At 42.7% G+C, this 15,701-nt stretch overlaps 1 protein-coding gene across 6 annotated transcripts in view; it reads left to right on the top strand.

The window, feature by feature from the left end:
• DHRSX (dehydrogenase/reductase X-linked) overlaps window positions 1-15,701 on the top strand; it is a 284,280-nt gene that overhangs the window by 135,816 nt on the left and 132,763 nt on the right. The window lies entirely within an intron of this gene.

Raw genomic sequence — 15,701 nt, 5'->3', positions numbered from 1 at the left:
TCCAAAATACCAAAAGCTCCAAGGAGAATTTTTTTGGGCGTCATGTCAGCGCCCCAAAAGTTTTCACTTATGAAGCATTTTGAATTTTGGAGTTTTGGATGTGGGATGTTCAACCTGTATTTTACAGCTATTTGGTGCTTTTTTACAGGTTTACTTTCCCAGTGATTTATTCAGTAGCCATGGGAGACAGTCCAGGCAGGGTGTGCTCAGTGTGGTCTTCAGTAGAATCTCCTAGGTGGTTTTCCAAAGGTAGAGATTGCATCGCTGTATCCACCTGTCTGTCCTGGTCATCGCTGGTGACCATGGCAAGTTGAGCGATGCACCCACAGACTTAGACCACAGTCAGTGCTCATGATGTTCGGAAGTGGACATCTACTAGCATTGCTGTCAACAACACCGTCCTGTTGGCAATAGCCCCGGCTGTGGGAAACTCAGATCCTCCTCAGCTCTGCTGGAGCTGGATAGCTTGAAGGACACCAAGATGGTGCTTGGACCACAGGACCCAAAAGCATCATGGGGGCTCCAATTCTCAGGCAACCACTCAGTGCAACTGTCTCTGGATTCCCCAAAGAAAGCTTTCTCTTTGAGTCCATGGCCCTTCAGTAGATGGTTGTCATGGGCTATAGAGCGTGCCATGGGTCATTCAGGTGCCCACGAGTAACCACTAGGTGTTACTTATGTAAAGCCCTAGTGTCTAGCCAATGCACCTGTCATAAATGTGGAGCTTCATAAATACCTATGAGTAAAAATGCAGATGCTCTGCTTGAAGAACACCATGTTTTTTTTTTTTTTTTTTTTTTTAATTTCCTCATTGGAAGGTGAAGGGAGAGAAAGAGGGAATGCATGTCTCCTAGAATGTACCAACCCTGAGTGGAACTCATCCTCTAGTGCCCAAAGATTTCCATCATTCAGATAACTCTAACACTTTGCAGTAAACCACTCGAAAGTAATAGAAGGAGAATGCTCTTCTGAGGACATAGCAGCTGTTGAGGTCTCTCATGACACCACTTAAAGATTTTGCACCAGAAAATTAATTCTGATAGGATTTGTCGGTACCTAAACCCATCCAAATGCATTTTCCTGGGGTTGCGACACTGGGAAATATGAGGCTATGTTTATTCCGACTTTCAATTTTTTTCAAGTACACTTGAAACTCGACAACGTGGGTGGACGTGGCAACACCTCCTTACACGATCAGAACCAGTCAGTGTGAGGCTTTTCCATGGATAATCATTAGCTTTGTATTAGAAACAGGTGCAGAAGTAGGTTCTAAAATTAAATAAGAATGAAAGATGCAAACCACCGTCGTGTAGGCTCGCAGCCTCCCTGCTGGAGAGATCCATGATCCAAAAAGACACAAAGCTGGCGGTCGGCACGTTTCAGTGTTTGACATATACTTAATTCTGTGGCTTGACTTGGGGACGTAGATTTAAAAACTAGCTCCGGAACAGCCAGTCTCAAGACCTGACATCCTCACATCCCCGTGTTTGCGGCCTGCCAGTAAATTGGGGAAGATAAAGTGTCTTCATGCCCAGGTGATGGAAACGTTTGTAAAAATAAATGTTTGGAGGGACTACAGCTTCTTTGCTTGGAGCAGGTGACCTACAGCAGCATGTTTCTGTATTTGGGGAACACTGTTGCTGTAAATCTTATTGCTGTTTGAGCACTGTGAAGACTGGATAAACAAGGCCATTCATATTGGCTGGAGGCAGGAAGAAAAGACATAAAAAAGCCAAGTTCATTTGTCGTTAATATGACAAATGAGAGCATTTTAATTGCATATCTTTAAAAAACTGGCAGATAATTATTAATGAGGAAATTATAAGGAATTAATTTCTTAAAAAATAACCATGACTTTTTTTTTTTTTTTTTTAATGAGTAAATACTTTTTTAGTACACATATTGCATGTTTTGGTCTGTTTAGATCTGACACCAGATGGAAAAATGCAATTCCACCTTTTTTTCTTTTTCTTTTTCCTATCTTTTCTTTCTTTCTTTCTTTTGTTTTTTCTTCCTTCCTTCCCTTCCTTCCTTCCTTCCTTCCTTCCTTCCTTCCTTCCTTCCTTCCTTCCTTCCTTCCTTCCTTCCTTCCTTCCTTCTTTTTCTTTGATTTCTCTCCTTTCTTTCTGTACTTCTTTCTTTCTTTTCTTTTCTTTTTCTTTGATTTCTCTTGTCTAGGTTCTTAGGATATGGTTCTTTCCCCTTAAAAATTACAAATCAATACTGGTTGCATACAGTATTATTTGGGGCCTAATATTTTATTCCTTCTCACATCTTTTCAACTTTTCTCTGTGCTCACTGGCCTTCATAATTCTGTAAAATTCTTGAGTTGCTCACATGAGGAAAATATCTTGAATTAATATTGCACTGCAGTCTAACTTTATATGTGTAAGTACATAATGCAGATTGGCTATACTATGTAATATAACTGCATAGTTATGTAAATGTTCTCATACGTCTGTATTTGTGTGTGTGTGAGAGAGCTGACATGTGTTAAGTAGGTATTTGATGTCATGCACTATTTAAATGCTTTTCAGTATTAATTCATTTAATCTCCACAGCTATCCTATAAGGAGGGGATTACTATTATGCCCATTTTATAGATGAGGACAGAGACACAAAGAGGTTAAGTAATTTCCAAATTATAGACAAATTGCAAGTACCGGAGCTGGGATATGAACTTACATCATGTCACTCCAGGGTCCAACTACACCCCATGTGCATATACACAAACCCACACGTAGTACAGCATACCTAATGTATGAAATAGCTGAAACTCGTCATAGATATAACACACATAGCTTAAATATATTATAGTTTAAATCATATCTTAGGAAAACACCTGCTTTATCTCAAAGTTTGAGCTGGTTTCCCCAGAATTTTCAAAAATTATTTTTAATATCTCCTATCTAAATACCCTTTAATAATAAGCAGAACCAAATGTTACAGAATAGAACAAAAAAACATATATAACCTTGTTTATTTTCCCATGTTTATATTGTCTTTCCCATTTTGTCTGGAGTCATCAGCTGTCTTGGTCATTAGCAGAATGCATACACACACATCAACATCAAAACACACTACACAAACACGTACACACGTGTGCGTACACATACTCACAGACACACAGGCTGAGGTGTGTGCTTTCATGCAATTTTTAAGAATGTAGTGATATTCTCAAAGTCTCTTGAATTATATAAATATTATTTTATTATTTTATTTTGTCAATACACAATGTGGTTGATTATTGTGGCCCATCACCGAAGCCTCCCTCCCCCCTTCCCCCCAACAACCTCATATCTGTTTGCTTGTTGCATCAACTTCAAGGAATTGTGATTGTTGTGTCTTCTTCCCTCCCCCCCCCCCCAGTTTATTTGGGTATTTATTTATTTATTTTTAGCTCCCACAAATAAGTGAGAACATGTGATATTTCTCTTTCTGTGCCTGACTCGTTTCACTGAATATAATTCTCTCTAGGTCCATCCATGTTGTTGCAAATGGCAGTATTTCATTCTTTTTTATAGCAGAGTAGTATTCCATTGTGTAGATGTACCACAGTTTCTGTATCCACTCATCTGATGACGGACATTTGGGCTGGTTCCAACTCTTAGCTATTGTAAATAGTGCTGCGATGAACATTGGGGAACAGGTATACCTACGACTTATTTCTTCTTTGATTAAGGCAGCAATGAAACAAAATATTAATAAGAAAATTAACTAATCTGAACTCTTTTGGATAGTGCCACAGGCATTTGAAAAAACAAAGATATCTATTTTGTAGTTTTATTTGAACATGTGAATTAAAATATTAAACACTATTAAACTAATAAATGTTATTTCATGAACTGTTATTAAACTATTTAAAATATAAAGTGTTAAATATTGGAATACTTCTATGATCTGTGTAGAATAAACCTTTAACTTGAGACTACATTGATGCTAAGTTATTAATGCTTCCTAAAGAACGAGATGAACTTGTCAGAATTTCAGGTTTGTCTTTTTGTTTTTCCTTGAATCACTATATGCCTTTCTAAGGGCTGCCATAACAATGCATCACAGACTGGGTGGCATAAAACAACAAGAATTCATCTTCTCCCAGTTCTGGATGCAGAAGTCTGAGGTCCAGGTGTGGCAGGGCCGAGCTCCCTCCAGAGGCTGCAGGGGAGGATCCTTCCTGCCTCTTCCAGCTCCTGGTGGCTCCAGGTGTCCCCGGGCTTGTGGCTGCATCACTCCAGTCTCTGGCTCCGTCTTCTCTGGTTTCTCCTCTGTGTCTGTGTCCCCTCTTCTTTTAAGGAAACCAGGCATACTGGAATAGGGCCCATTCTAAAAACCTCGTCTTAGTTTTATTACATCTGCAAAGATCCTATTTGCAAATAAAGCACCATTCATAGGGATCAGGTATGAGGACTCCAACCTATCTTATTGGAGGGACAAAGTTCAACCCATCCAAATTACAAACCAAATTTGGAGGCCAACGGGATGCAAGAGGATTCAGCTCTTTTCTTTTGTGGGTTCAATCTTTCATGCAGTTTTGGGGGTCCTGCATTCTACATTGGTGCTAAACGTCTTCTAAGGTAGCTTATGGCAAAGACTTCTTCAATCCCATCGCTCTAGCCAGAATTTGCTATTCATGGAAGTTTCTCAGCTGTGTTATGCAGAAGGAAACTTTCTTGGATAAAGGGGGTAACAAGGTTGTAAAAAACAATCATCTGTGTAAAAGAAGTCCCCCGTCAGGCAAAACTGCTGACATTTGGAGGAAAACAAAACAGGTTTTGTGTCTTGATGTTGTGTATTCTTCAGAAAGATTTAACAGTCTTTATTAACAGATGATGCAGAAAATCGATGTGGCACCCCAGCAAAGTGACAGTCATTACCCTACAGATGCCACAGCCTCCTTCCCAGATCTGAGCATGAGGTCTCTTGCAAGTGCTGCTGCCAGAGTCAGGGCAAGGTCGTGCAGTACTTTCTGAGAGGGACAAATAAAACCGGGATGCTTCGATCTTTTCCTTCGTGACATACATCACAGCCTCAGAGACAAACACCGTGCAGAGTAGGTGTTCATTTCGGTCTGCCTCCTTCATGGGATATTCTTTAAAATAAAATTGAGACCTGGTACTGTCAGGCTCTTGGTGGCACAGCCACAACCATCTCCAATTCTGCCCCCCCAGAGCCTCATCTTCACATTCAGAGGGTTACGTGTGAGATCCTGATTGATGTGTTTCCTCCTGGTTAGAGACCAGGTGTTCCTCTACTTGACCTGGATGTCCTTTAAAGCACTTCTGAGTGAGGTTCCTCTTCTTTATCTCAGCACCTCCTGTATCTCTTGTCATGGTAATGACATCCTTTTCCACCTAGACTTCAAAATGAAGAAGTCTGGAGGAATCCTCAAAGCCCCACTCGGTTTCCGTTCTTTACCACCCTCCTACCCCCATTGCAACATTCAATTGCATGGGTCTGGCTTGCTTGAGGGGTACCTTAACAAACATGTGTGAGCCTCTTCAGTTCTGCATCACGTCTTGCTTGGATTATTGTAGTAGGCACCCCAAGAGGACCCTTCCCTCTGGAAACCCCTATTCATTTTTTCTACCTGCCTCTACCATGCTTTTCAGATTGTAAATGCTAACTTTACATTATCCCATTAGGTGGATTTCTGCTGTGGAATTGAAAACTGCCCTTGTGAAGGCCTGCACAATGTGTCCAGTCTGCTCTATGCCTTTGTCTTTGTCAGTTACTGCTCTCCCCTTGGTTGACGCAGCTCCAGCTTCATGAAGCCTCTCACCATTGCCTGGACATGTCATGGTGTTCGAGGGCTCTTTGCCTTCGGGCACGCTGTTCTCTCTACTCTATTGTACTTTTTTATCCTACTTAACGGGACAGTCTCAGCTCATCACTGAGGACCCAGCTTTGAGTGCATTTGCTTTGGCAAGAGTAGTCATCCTCAGAGGGCTCAGGCAGCCTGGGTACCCTTCATGAAAGCTCCTTCTACATGTGACTTAGTGGCTGGGTTCGGTAACTTTGGTGCCTTTGCCATCTGAATACCAACATAGCTGCAGTTCATTCAGATGCTGAAGAATTATGCAGAATAAATAAACAAGGCAATTGAAACCAAAAAAAAAAAAAAAAAAGTGTCTCAACCCAAATAGAAATGCAAGTCCTTGCAATGTTTTACTACTGTTGCATTGATATAAAGTATAGCCAGTTTGGGTGTTTTATTGCTTTAAGGGAATAGTCAAACCCTGAAAAACTGAGTCTTTGTGATTTGATCAACAAAGTTAAGAATCTGCGTGGGGAGAATGTCCCACCAGTCCTGTTTCCCACAGTTAAGATTGCCACCAGTAGCGTGGACTCACTCATTCACGTGCCTGTGATTGCAACTTCAGATCCAACCAATAATTCACATTTTAAGTGTTTGGGGGATTTTATGGATAGATGTTCTTTCAACAAAAAAGGGAGAAATTTTTCCTCTGAACTTGCAACATTAATAAGCATGTGTTTTGCACGCTCACATTTTTTGTGATAAATAATGACTGCACAATGCCAGCTACACTCAGGGTTGATTCCGATACATACCTTCTTTAGATTGTTATAATGAAATTCTTTTCCCCCCCAACTCCACCTAGAGTAAAGAGCAAAAACAAAAGGATCTCCTGTTCTAAGAGTGCCCTGTAGATGGAACCCCAAATAAAGGATCTCTGATGTCTAGTATGGTAGGCAATATGTAAAGATGTCTCCAAGATTCTTGCCCCCCTGGTGTACATGCCTTGTATAATTTCTTCCCCCTCAGTGTAGGTGGGATCTGAGAATGTGATGAGATTCACTCCTGTGATTAGGGTATACTGTATGGCAAAGGTGAAAGGTCTTTGCAGATGCAATTAAAGCCCCCAAATCAATTGACATTGAGTTAATTACAAGAGATCCTCCTGGGTGGGCCTGACCTAAATGGCTGACCCCTTAAAAGAAACTCAAAATAGCAGCAGAGATTATTTTCCTGGCTTTGAAGAAGCAAACTGCCATGTCTTAATGAGCTAAGGTTGCTGTAGGAGCTTTCAGTGGCTACTTGAAGCTGAGAGTCACCCCTGGCTGATAGCCAGAAGGGGAATGAGACCTCAGTCTCACAGTCACAAGGAACTGAACATTATCTACAAATTGAACAAGCCTGGAAGAAGATCCTGATCTACAGACATCACCCCTGCCCTGTCTGACACCTTAATTCCAGCCTTGTGAGACCCTGAGTGGAGAACAGACCCAGCAGACTTCTTACTCACAGAACTGTGAAGTTACAAATGGGTGTTTTTTAAGCCAGTAACTTTGGGGTCATTTGTTACACAGCAGCGCTAGCTGATACAACGGTTCCTCAAGCAGAGGCTCCAGGAGCAGAATGAGGAGTGGCCCGCAGGAAGTGTGTATTCTCACTTGAATTTCATTTTCTAGAATATATTTGGGAGCCATAAAAATTTTTATAATCTGCAATATAAACATTTCATAAATTTCAACAAAAAATCGTACCAAGGCTTGGGCTTTTTACTTACATTATTTGGGGGCTTTTATTTTTGAGGAAGGGGGGTTGTTTTAATGCTTGCGCTACTCAATTTTGCATTTAGGGTGGCTTTTGGTGAGGGTTTGGTAGTCTGGGTATCCAAACAGAAAGAAATGAAAAACTAAAGAAATGAACCTTCCTCAGGGTGGCAAACACATGTGTCCTGATGATATCTCTCTGTACAGAGGGAATCCGTGTCATTTGAGGACCTCAGCTTTACTTGATAAGGATGAGTTGAAGTGGAAGTGGTCACAGAGAGAGAGGATTGTGCTCTCAGGCTGTTTTTTTTTTTGTTTTTTGCTTTTTTTTTTTGTGACCGGCCACACTGCGCTCAGCCAGTGAGTGCACCAGCCATCCCTATATAGGATCCGAACCCGCGGCGGGAGCGTTGCTGCGCTCCCAGCACCACACTCACCCGAGTGCGCCACGGGGTCGGCCCCTCAGGCTGGTTATTTTAAGAGAACATTGGATCTCCTGGGCCAGACACCTTGGGTTTAGAAAAAGGAATACATTGTATAATGTTGAATATACTAATTATCCTGATTTGAGCATCCCATGTTGCACACAGCTAATGATATCCAGTGCTGTATCCCACAGATATATACAATCAATTATGTTTCAATAAAGAAAACAAAAACAAACAAACACACAAAAGAATATAGAAGTATGAACCATAAGAACACTATACTGAAAGCTGAGAAACGAGGGACAGTCATCTCCAACTATTAAAGCCGTGGGAGATGGAAGTGCATATAAACACATTCACCTAAGCAAAGTGGATCTGTGAGCAGTTCCACAAGATGCGCAGCTTTCCCTCTCTGGCTGTGCCCACTGGTGTCACCTGCCAAATGACAGAGGCCAACACAGGTAGAACACATGGAGCAGGCCCCGAGGGAATTGAGTGACCAGGGCACGAGGTCCTTGGATGCTGACAGTAACAGGCTGGGTTGTTACAGTCTGCTCCTTTTAAAATTAATCATCAAAGATAGTGTGTTGCACAATAAAATGTACGCTCTGGTTTGAAATAATAATCATCAGAAAATAAGAAAGTAGCACTCTTTTCTTCTCTGTAACGATATGTTTATCATTTTCATTGTTGCACCGTGTTAGAAATACTTCTTGTCATTGACAGTGCAGCTTAGGTAAGCTTGCCATTGTTTTTAATAGTCTGGAAGTAAATCTGTGTGGTGTTTCAAAAAGCCTGCAGCTGTCTCCAGGTGGCTGGATGGCTCGTGTTGTGCAGCTTATCCGAAAGTTGGTTTCCAAGGACAGCCTTATATTCTAGGAAAACATAACTTGTAGTCTTATATCCCAAGTGTTTAGATAGAAGGACATTCGTAACAAACACAGGAGAATAAAAACATTCACCCACTTATTTAATTTCCTCACTCCATTCTAGGAATATCTCTCTCTCTCTGTCTTCTCTCTGTCTCTCTATCCCTGTCTTTTCTCTCTTTCTCTCTTGCTGCCTGTCTGTCTGTCTGTCTCTCTCTCTCTCTCACACACACACACACACAAATCTTTCTTCATCTCCTTTCCTAGTTGATTTTAGGGACAGGCTCCTACCTCCTTCATACACAAAAAATAGAATTTCAGGTCTCAACTGGGTAGCTTAGTCCATGCATCATAGCTAAGAGATACCTGTGGGTCACCTTTATTTAAATATATGAAAATGGGACAAGAAGGGAGTGATAACTACACAGCTGTACTTCTTGCAAATTCCAGCAATTAGGGCAGTCCTGTTTCCTCCCTCTGGAAGGAAGAGAGGGGAAAATACCACCACTACCTGCATCCCTGCCCGAGGGACTGCATGGCAGGGAAGTGTTGGCTGTTGGCTCTGAGAATCTGGCTTTTTGTGCAGCAGAACAGCTCCTGCTACCCCCAGGTATAGGGACGGGTGTCCACTGGCTGCTCTGTTTGCAGAGGCAGTTTCTGCTTTGCAGGAGAGTTGAGTTTCGGATTCATCAGGGAGAAAGAGGTACAGATTGAAACTGGGGGACCGGCTCAGGGGATACATTTGGTGTTGGGAGAGGTTGCTCTCAGCTGAGCCCCGTCCCCACAAACAATGCCTCTTGACTTTCAGGGTCATGGTGGTCCTAAAATTAGCCAGGTCAGGCTACAAGGTGGGGTGGCGGGGGGAGTGGTTATAGTGAGATTAGTGAAATCAATTCTAGGAATCCTTTCTTGGCAGGAAACATCTCTGAATGGACAGCCTTTCTGGAAGTTACTTTTTTTTTTTTTTTTCCTAGTGTTAAATACACTTCCTTTTGTTTATCCAGGAGATTTGTTTAATTTACATTCCCGTTTATGAATTTTTTGTTTGTGTATATAAATACGACTGGTCAAGGGGTGCCCCCTACCCCGCTCCCAGGCTGCCTTTTTTTGGATTTTATATCAGAACAAGGCAAACTTGGCAAAACCAACTGGCTCACCCTCTTTTTGCCTGTGTTCTGGATCGGTCATTAAGGGTTGGATTTTCTGTCCTTTCAGCGTCTGAAAGAATTTGCTGAAATACCATTAGCAGACCTTCCTTCTTTTCTGGATTCCATCGTTTCATTATTTTTTTTTAATTTTTTATTTCTCCTATATCCATTGGTCTAATTAGAACTAATTTCCTTGGTTAGATTTTAATCATTAGTGTTTTCTCTGAAAAGTATTTACCTCCTTGAGATTTTTCACATTTTAGGTATAATTTTAGCATATTATTTAGACGGAAAAAATCAGGAACCTGTACTTTTAAAACAACCTTCATACGGTATACTCTCTCCTGTTATAATTTTGCATTTTCACCCTTCTTAAGTATATTTTCTATAGCCTCCACCAAGGCATTGTATTTTTTTATTATTATTATTTTTGTCTGTTGATTTGTCCAGTGCTCAGAGATGAATCTTCTATTCTCACACAGCAGTTTTGGTGCTTTTCATTTCTCCGTGCCTACCTAAAATTTCTTGAGAAATTCCTAGTTCGAGGTAGTTTTATTCTGGAAAGAATGCTTTGGGGATATAATTATCATAGCTTCAGAGCAATGGATCCTTTGGTCAATAGGCAATGATCCTGATTGTCACATTCACGTGGTAGACTTGAATGATTGCTGTCTTTTCTCAGCAGGGCCATGCCTACTCTGCTTGCTTGGCTGATGACTGTTGTTTAAAATTTTAATTGCCACTTTTAAATACTCCATGTCCACAATCAAGATTCGTAAGAAGTCTACTTTTCTTCCACTCTGAGTGTGGTCTTCCAGTAGGCGGCTGCCATTTTAATTTTGTATCCTGACCAGCAACTCTGGGCACACTCCTGTCTCAAGCTGTGTCCCCTAGCTGGTTCCTAGGTCTCCTGCTTTTGCTCTGTGGACAACTGGTACACTTCATCTTTCGCGGTGACCTACACAGCAGACATTTTATTTCATGTCCTCTTGGGGTACATTGAATACAGTCATCCCACGGTATCCATGGGGGATTTGTTCCAGGACCTCCCTTGGACACCAAAATCCACAGGTGCTCAAGTCTCTGATATAAAATAGTGCAGTATCTGCATATAACCTAGGCAATCCTCCTGTATTTTCGAAATCGTCTTTAGATTATTTATAATGCCTGGCACAATGTCAATAGTCATGAAGGAATAAAAACAAGGAAAAAAAATGTCTGTACATGTTCATTGCAGTTACAGTATTTCTTTTTGAATATTTTTGGCCCATGGTTGGTGGAATCCACAGATGTAGAACCCACAGATATAGAGGGCCAACTGCTCTCAAAACATAATAGCTTCTATTTTTCTAAAGTACTCCAATAGACATGAGAGTATCACTCTAGGTAGAATGAAAACATCTTCTTCCTCAGGAACCCTGCTGTGTTAGTCACCCTGGCCCCTCTCACTGCACCCTCAGGGAGAGATGCAGCCTGGAGCCCCCAGCAGGTGTGATTTCCCGTGTCCTGGGGGTGGTCAGTCATGGTGCCCCTGCCCATGGTGGGTAAAGCCTCCTGCCCTATTCCTTCTCTGGCATGTTTCCTACTGTCGGGGATGGAGTCCCCAAAGAGTCCTAGGAAACTGACTGTGTCTGTCCACCAATCCTTCCATTATTGGCTCCAGTTGATAGCAGTAGTTTGGGATTTCCTTTGCCCTGTGTCTCCATGAGTGTTTTAGGGGACAATTACAGCAGTACGTTGGGAATCCCACTCCAGATGGCTCTGTGCTCAACAACAGTGCTTTCCAATTAGTCTGTAGCAAAACTCCCTTTTCCCTCGTCTGTAGCAGACTGATACTGTTGTAGATGCAGGAGAAATGAATTAGCAGAAAAATGCATTAAAAAAAAACATGCAAAATAGAAGCTTCCAATCTTGCTCTTTTTAAATCACTAGATTCAGCAAACATAAAATCACTATCAATTTCTTCTTAAATTTCTGAACATTTATTCTCAGTTTCTGAACGTATCTTGTGGCAGACAGTTCATGGTGATACCCGTCCCCTCATTGTATTTCCTAAAGGAGAATATTGAAAATGCACACTGTCTTGTGTTTGATGGCCAATAACTTGGCACACATAGGCTCCATTCTCCATAACAAAGAAGCCGAGGAAGGTAGATTATCTTAAAATGTCCCTCCCAAGTGAAGGTGAAAGCACATGTTCCAAAATATGTACCACTCTCAAGCTACCACTTTTGGCTCCTTGTTGGGTGTTATGATATTCGAAGTGTCTAACCATAAAACAACAAAACCTCATAGCCGCAGCTCCACCTGAGAGGTGTGTGCAGTAGGTGCTGGTGTTTGGGGTGCAGGAACCATCCTCAAAAAAGCCAGCTGTGACAACACAGAGAATAGAATTCAGAATTCAGAGCAATAGCTCCAGACAGCCATGAGGCCAAATGTTGCATCTATGATTGCACAGTCTTTAAAAGCTTCTAGAAAGGTGGTTGATGAAAACATGCCCGTCTCAGCAAAGGACTAATATGTAATGATTGGTGTGTTTCTCCAGCATTTATTAAGCACTTTCTGTGGACCCATGATTCATATAAATTTTCTCTTTGAGTGGCAGCACCGTGCCCTGAAGTTGATTCTGATCTCTCCCCTCCACAGAAGAAGTGATGGGGAGTCAGGAAGGCTGAGTCGATTCTCAGGTCACAGATCTTGCCAGTGTCCAAACCAGCAGATTCCTTGTGCTGCCATGTTGCTTCCTGGAGATATTAAGCCTCTAAACTAAGATGAAAATTCCAGGCATTGGGGATATTAAATAGGACCTACAGTCCTCCAGCAAATGTCCCTCCATCTGCCTAGTTTACATCTGATATCATTGATTAGTGAGCTTGGGCTGCCTTAACAAAGTACAACAGACTTTGGATTAAACAGCACACAGTCCTGGAGGCTGGAAGTGTGAGATCAAGGTGTGGCTGGAAGCCTGAGATCAAGGCGTGGCTGGAGGTGTGGGATCAAGGTGTGGCTGGAGGTCTGAGATCAAGGTGTGGCTGGAAGTCTGAGATCAAGGTGTGGCTGGAAGTCTGAGATCAAGGCGTGGCTGGAGGTCTGAGATCAAGGCGTGGCTGGAGGTCTGAGATCAAGGCGTGGCTGGAAGTCTGAGATCAAGGCGTGGCTGGAGGTCTGAGATCAAGGTGTGGCTGGAGGTCTGAGATCAAGGCGTGGCTGGAGGTCTGAGATCAAGGCGTGGCTGGAGGTGTGGGATCAAGGTGTGGCTGGAGGTCTGAGATCAAGGTGTGGCTGGAAGTCTGAGATCAAGGTGTGGCTGGAAGTCTGAGATCAAGGCGTGGCTGGAGGTCTGAGATCAAGGTGTGGCTGGAAGTCTGAGGTCAAGATGTGGCTTGAAGTGTGAGATCAAGGTGTGGCAGGGCTGGTTTCTCCTGAGTCGTCTCTCCTTGGCTTGTAGGCAGTGTCTTCTCTGTGTGTCCTCACATGGTCATCCCTCTGTGTTTGTCTGTGTCCTAATCTCCTCTTCTTATAAATCCCATTGGATTATGACCCACCCTAGTCACCTCATTTTACCTTAATCACCTCTTTAAAGACTCCATCTCTAAGCAGTAACATTCTCATGTCCTGGGGGCTAGGACATTGACATATGAATTCTGGGCAGCACACAACTAAATCCATAACAACAACATTGTGTATATGTTGTACAGAAAGAAGTACCAAGTCATCCAGCTCCTCTAAGCCTGGAAATTTGCCAAAGCATCAAACAAAAATAATTTTTTCTACTTGATGATTAACTTAGTACCAGGCCTCCCTTATCATAGCCTCCACTTGACTCCGTCTCTTAGGCAGTGTCTGTTTCAGAAATCTGCAAGTATCTCTGACTTGTCCCTGCGGTAAGACATTTAGATATTAAATTTTTTGTGTGTGTAGTTTGAAGAAAACAAATAAATGAGTAAGTAGGAAATTCTTTTGTAGAATGGGTTGCCTTCATAAGTCTGAGTGTTTATTGTCTACCATTGAGTTGGAAATAAAGAAAACTTGGGTGAGTCAGTTGCAACCTCAAAAGCAACACCTGTAGATGCGGGATCACCTGTCCCTCAGTGGGTGTGGTGTGTGGGGTGCACATAGCATGGGTCTCCTTCACCAAGTGTGGTGATGCGTGTCTCCAAATAGTGCCAGACACAGAAAGAGCATGAGCAATACTCAGGACCTTCTGTCTGCAGACAGTAGGATTTCACTGTCAACATAAGTGATAGTGACAGGAGGGTGGTTGTCACCAAGGATTTATACCACTTTCGGTTTGAGATTTCTATTCCATATGAGTTTCCTGAGGCTGCTCTAACCAAGTACCACAAACCAGGTGGCTCACAGCAACGGAAACGTATCTTCTCATAACTCTGGAGACAGAAGTCTGAGATGCAGGTGTGGCAGGGCTGTGTTCCCTCCAGAGGCTCCAGGGGAGGATCCTTCCTGCCTCTTCCAGCTCCTGGTGGCTCCAGGCGTTCCTGGGCTTGTGGCTGCATCACTCCAGTCTCTGCTTCCGTCTTCATGTAGCTTCTCTTGTCTGTCTCAAATCTCCCTCTGCCTCTGTCTTGTAAGAACCCCTGCAATTACACTTAGGATGATCCAGAAAAATCTGTCTCGAGATCCTTAATCACACCTGCAAAGCTCCTGTTTCCATGGAAGGTAGCCTACTCACAGATTCCAGCAATTAGAACCTGGAGATGTGTGTGTGTGTGTGTGTGTGTGTGTGTGTGTGTGTGTGTGTGTGTGTGTGTGTGTGTGTGTGTGTGTGTGTGTGCGCGCGTGCATGCGCACGCATGTACCCCTTGTTTGTGCTGCAGTACTGGAAAATGAAGGAAAACAGAATGCTGCATGAGTTTGTCACAGCTACCCGATATTGTTTCATTCAGAATAGTGCATGCTGGAGAGGGATGTTGTGTCAGATGAATCCAGATATTATTTCCGTCTCTTCCCCTTAGACATAAGAAAGACGAAAGTCTTCTCTTTCTCTCATGATGTGTGAAGAGTCATTTCCTTGCTGGAGGGATGACCAGTGCTTCAGCAATAATTTTGGCAGACACAAGACAGAGGAAAGTAAGGCTTATATGGCTTATGCAGTCAGGCTGAAATGTCATAAAATAGGTGATCGGCCTGTTACACATCTGCACAGGCATGAGGAGAAAGGCAGACCCAGGACTCTGCAAGTTACACGAACTTTCCAAAAATAAGAGCAGTCCTATCAGAATAACACCTATTCTCCCAAGAGACCACCCAAAAAAGAGGCTGTAAATGGCACCACTGACTCCTCAGCTGCCCTCAAGAGTAAGGCTCTTCTCTCTGCCGTGATCCCAGAGCCAGCTTCTGCTCCTTCCTCCTGAGAGCACCTGACTCAGACCTCTGCACACCTGCTGGGACCTGCCCTTCCACCCACCCCAACACGCTTCCCACCCCCACCCTTCAGAACTCAGAGAGAGTCCTGAGCAGGATCCCCTGTACCTTCAACCTCCCTCGGGCATTGCCTTTGCATCTCACTGTAATGGGACTTGGCTGTTCTCTGAGATCTCTGACGTCCCTGCTACCTTCTCAAGTGGTAGCTGGTTTTGATTTGTTTTGTTCTGTTTGATTTTTTGTTGTCATATTTTTCTTCCATATTCCTTCAACCATGAGACCTTGAGGTGTGATAACTATACATGCAAATTTGCTTTTTTTTTTTTTTTTGGTCTTTTTCTACTCCACCTCTCTCCAAA

The sequence above is a fragment of the Cynocephalus volans genome, chromosome X (genome assembly GCF_027409185.1).
Source record: "Cynocephalus volans isolate mCynVol1 chromosome X, mCynVol1.pri, whole genome shotgun sequence".
NCBI lineage: Eukaryota > Metazoa > Chordata > Mammalia > Dermoptera > Cynocephalidae > Cynocephalus > Cynocephalus volans.
Note: the sequence above shows the minus strand (reverse complement) of the source record. Positions and strands in the feature narration are given on the sequence as shown.